This window comes from Salvia hispanica, chromosome 4 (genome assembly GCF_023119035.1).
Source record: "Salvia hispanica cultivar TCC Black 2014 chromosome 4, UniMelb_Shisp_WGS_1.0, whole genome shotgun sequence".
Classification (NCBI taxonomy): Eukaryota; Viridiplantae; Streptophyta; class Magnoliopsida; order Lamiales; family Lamiaceae; genus Salvia; species Salvia hispanica.
In genome coordinates, this window is record NC_062968.1 from 15,938,224 (window position 1) to 15,943,035 (window position 4,812).

The following is a 4,812-nucleotide window of genomic DNA, read 5'->3' on the forward strand; positions in this document are numbered from 1 at the left end:
ACTTTTGCACGGATCAAATCCGACATGATCCAAGTTTACTTACTGAAAGAGGGGCCGCAATGCGCACACGGTTAGCACAAGTTAAGTCCGACATAATCCGACAGTCATTCATTAAATCAATAACCTTTTATTTTTAATCATATAAAATGTCAGTTTTAATACTAACTCTATCGGAAAAAAAAATAGTGTCAATTTTTATTTTTATTTTTGTACGCCAAAATTTGTCCAATTAATATTTATGGAAATATTTTACTCATTTTTTCTCTTTATATTCACACTTATCCACTTTTACTCTTTCTTTCTGTCACTTTACCTATTGTGTATTAAAATTCGCGTCGTCCATAAATGAGATTATTTTTGCGGACTGAGTATATTGTATTCCCTTAATGTGTTGATAAAATGTCACATTTTGGCTTTTGGAATATTCACAACTAAACCTTTTTTTTCTATTTTGGATAAATGAATTTTACACACCATTAACTCATTATACTTGTAAAATTTATAAATAAAACTTGAATTCACATTTCACTTAACTCTTTCCATCCGTTTTTCTTAAAATTTTTCACCGTTTTTCTTAAAATTTTTCAAACCCGCGCAGAAGGATGAAGTACATACCTTCCATGTACAATAATAATATTTCATTCATCGTGAATACATGTCTCATTTTCCTTTTATTGATTTTGGTAATGAATTTGTAGACCACTAATTAATTTCACTTTGTACTGTAAAATTAATATTATATAAAAGTGAGAATTAGATTCCACTAATTAATTAAATTTTTATTATAAAATTATACTCCATCCGTCCTTGAAAATGTGTCACTTATTTCCTTTTTCGTCCGTCCCTAAAAATTTGTCACCTTTCACTTTTATCATCTTTGGTAGTATACCCCACATTCCATTAACTCATTCTCACTCACATTTTATTTTATAACTAATATATAAAAGTAGGACTCACAGCCACTAACTTTTTCATTCCACTTTCTATTATATTTCTTAAAGCCAGTGTCTGATCAAATGGTGCCAAATTTTAAAGGACGGAGGGAGTATAATCAGATTCCACTTATTTTCTTCATTCATATTTATTTAAATTTCTTAAAATTTGAACCGAAAATAATAAGTCAAATGATAGAAAGGAGAGAGTAAGTTTTTCTAGGTCACACTAATTTTTAGTTCTTTTGTACTTTTTTTTTAAAGAAAAATTTATACGCCTTATCATCATTTACTCTACATTGCTATTTTATAAAAGCAAAAGAAAAATTTAATATCTAGTGAACAAATTCAATAAATAAATTTTGATTATTTAACTTGAATATTTCACTTTCTAACTAATATCTAGAAGAAGGACCCGTTATTAAATATAAAGTAAGTTTTGAAGAAAATAATATACATTAAAGTTCCTCGGGTCAAATGAACCCCAATTAAACAAAAATGAGATTTAATAATGAAAAATATATAAAAGAAAGAAGTGTTACCTATCAAATATAATTTCAATGAATTATAATCAATTTTGATAAGAATAAATTTATTGTTCTTATTTTAATTATGAACTTAATTTCATAAAATTATAACCATTTTGATACGAATAAATATATATTGTTCTTATTTTAATTTGGTACATGTGATATGAAAGGGTAATATTCGTGCGAGTCGCGACAAGTAACATATAAGTACACTTTATAAGATTTAAAACTATTTCGTACCATGACCTTATACACGACAACTTCATTCTGTACCATAATGTTTTACACGACAATTGATTCAAATAATCCTTCGATCACATGATCAAATTTTTCTCAATTAGTCTTAAGATAATTCTATTAGTATAATTAATGAAAATTAACTACAATTCATATAAATTAAATTGACGACCACTTCATTTCCACTATCTATAATATTTACTCCCTCCGTCCCAAATAATTCGTCATCATTTGATCTGGTACGAAATTTAAGAAATGTAATAGAAAGTAAGTTGAAAAGGTTGGTGGCATGTGAGTCCTACTTTTATATATTAGTTTTATAATAAAATGTGAGTGTGAATGAGTTGGTGGAATGTAGTGTCCACTATTAAAAATGGTAAAAGTGAAAGGTGGCAAATTTTTAGGGACGGACGGAAATAGAAATAGGTGACAAATTTTCAGAGACGGATGGAGTACCTAAAATTAGCCTAATCAAAAATCGGCGGATAGCGATAACTACAGTGATAGAAATATATATCCCTAGTTTTTATGTTTTCATTACCACTAAAAATTGTTGTTGGCTCATGATCTTAAGTCAAACACTGAGCCCATTGCTTTCTTCTCTCAACTCTTGCTGTTTCTCACTCCCTCTGCCTATATATACCAATACAACCATATGTGTATTCATCACACAAGAAAATTAACATCAAGCTAGCTAATTAGAAATTAAATATGGGTTATAATGATGAGAGTGTTTTTTGGAATAATAGTAAAGCCTAATTTCCAGCTCAGGATTTTCAAACTGCAAATCATGATGGCTTCTCTGGTGAAGATTCCGGTGGCTCGAAGAGGATTTCACTCTCTTCGGGCTCTGAGAACAACCACCATGTTCTCTCTTCATCATCATCGTCATTTTGGTTATATTCATTTTTAGATGAAAAAATATAACCAAAAAAAACTCATTTTTTAACTTGTTTTTGTGCATTTGTTTTAGCGCGTGCCGCCATCTTTGGCTCGCACGCGCAATATTGTGCAATACTTGCAAATCACGTTCGGAAAAAAAAAAGATTATGCTTCTTCCCGACCATACATTCCTTTTTTTTCCTTTTTTCCACTTTATACCTTAACACTTGCAAAAGTTAATGGTCGTTGTATAATGCTACACCTGATGAAATATATCGATCACGTGTGTTTTAATTTTGTCTAGTACAAAAAATTAAAACGAGATTGTTAGCCATAGTGTACAATTTTAATAGCCTTTTGGATTTGTAGGAAGGAAGTGCAGAGAGTTCATCCCAGTCAAGCCCTCTTGGGCTGACTCTAAGTAAAAGACCATCATTCCTAAATCTGTTGCATATGAGTTTAAATAAAGGGAAGCGTTCCGTTTCCGGTAAGGATATGCCGAAAAGAAGAGTGGAGAAATATGTATCTCCGAAAAAATTAAAGGCTTCCAATTTCCCGGCAATGCACCTCCAGATCGGAACTTGAGAGGTATGTAGAAATTAATTAATGATGATATCAGTTAATATGTCCAAAAAAAAAAATTCAGTCACATACTAAATTAGAAAGTTAATTTCAATTTATTACTCACTTTTTACATTCATCTGTTTAACTATATTCATATTTTCTCTTTTTCTCTCGTGCCATGCAAAAGGTGAGTAAGAATGAAGGTGACGTCACCGCCAAATTCTACTACGCGAACCGCAAAATAGTGTGGGAGATGCTTGATGGGGCTATCAAGAGCAAGGTCGAAATGCCGTGGTCTGACATCGCAGCCATAAGGATCTCCCTACCCGAAGGTCTCCCCGGCACCCTCGAAATCGAGGTTTTCTTCTATCTCTTTTAACTCTTTTTATTATTTCCTTTCTACTTTGTGCAAAAGAATAAGATGAAATTGGTTATTTTTTTGTGAAGCTGAACCAGCCCCCGGTGTTCTTCCACGAAATCAACCCTCAGTCAAGAAAGCACACCCTTTGGCAGAAGTCCGAGGATTTCACAGGAGGCCAAGCTCCCAATTGGAGGTATGTTCATTAGAAGTGCATTACAAGTGCATAAAATGTTCATGGTTAGTAGTTTTGCAATAAGAATTGGTTACCAAAGGAATATGATCCTGTATATCTCTCTCTGGATACAATTACTTCTTATTGCAGAACTACATACAATGAATATTTTATTTAATGTAATGAACTGTCCTCTTGTAATGAATATTATGCATATATTGTTCATTATACATGTGTATTACAAGTGCATATAAAATGTTCGTTAGAAGTGCATAAAACGTGCATGGTTAGTAGTTCTAACACAATGCTCTCGCTTTCTCAGGATACACTCTTTCATGTTCTCACCAGGTGTGCTGGACAAACACTGCGAGAAGCTTCTGCAATCCAATGTGCGCCTGTGTGCATTGGCCAAGATGCCATTCCCAAGCCACGCTTCTCCTTTTTTCAACCCAGACATGTTCGTGCCCTTCTCACTAGACTTTAACAGCTATCCGTATCCTCCACTACCAACAATGGACGCGGGGACACCATCTTGGGCTGGTTATCATCCAAATGGAGGGATGATTGATTGTGGGGTGGCTGCAGCACCAACTACCAGCAGGCTTATGGATTGGGGTTGGGATTGAATGCAGAGCCTCAATACAATGTCAATGCACTGGGATTTGATCCCAGCATGAGTGCTCAGTGGATGATGCCCCCTCAACCTCAGCTCTACCCTGACCCGAGCCTCAACATGATGGATGATCAAACTCTCCTGATGGGGCAGCACCATATCGCTTATAACTCTTTGCCTCCCTTTCCCGGTGAAACTTCCGCCTCCTCCAACTTTTACATACCACCATGGGAGTGAGAGTGATACAGGAGTGAGAGTGATACAAATAGCTCCGTTTGGTAGGACTATTGTATGTGTTGATTTGTATACACTTTGGAGGGTGGGACAAGGCCCCTCTGACTATTTGGTTAAGGATGGACGAGTCACGTGCTACTCAATCATACTCTTTGAATTTGTTTCTAATTTCTTTGTTAGAATCAAAACAAACATGTCTAGGATAATAGTGAAATTTTCTCTTCACCATAAATAGGAATTAGTGAAATAATTAATTATTCTAATAGAAAGGAAACATGTTTTAAGGA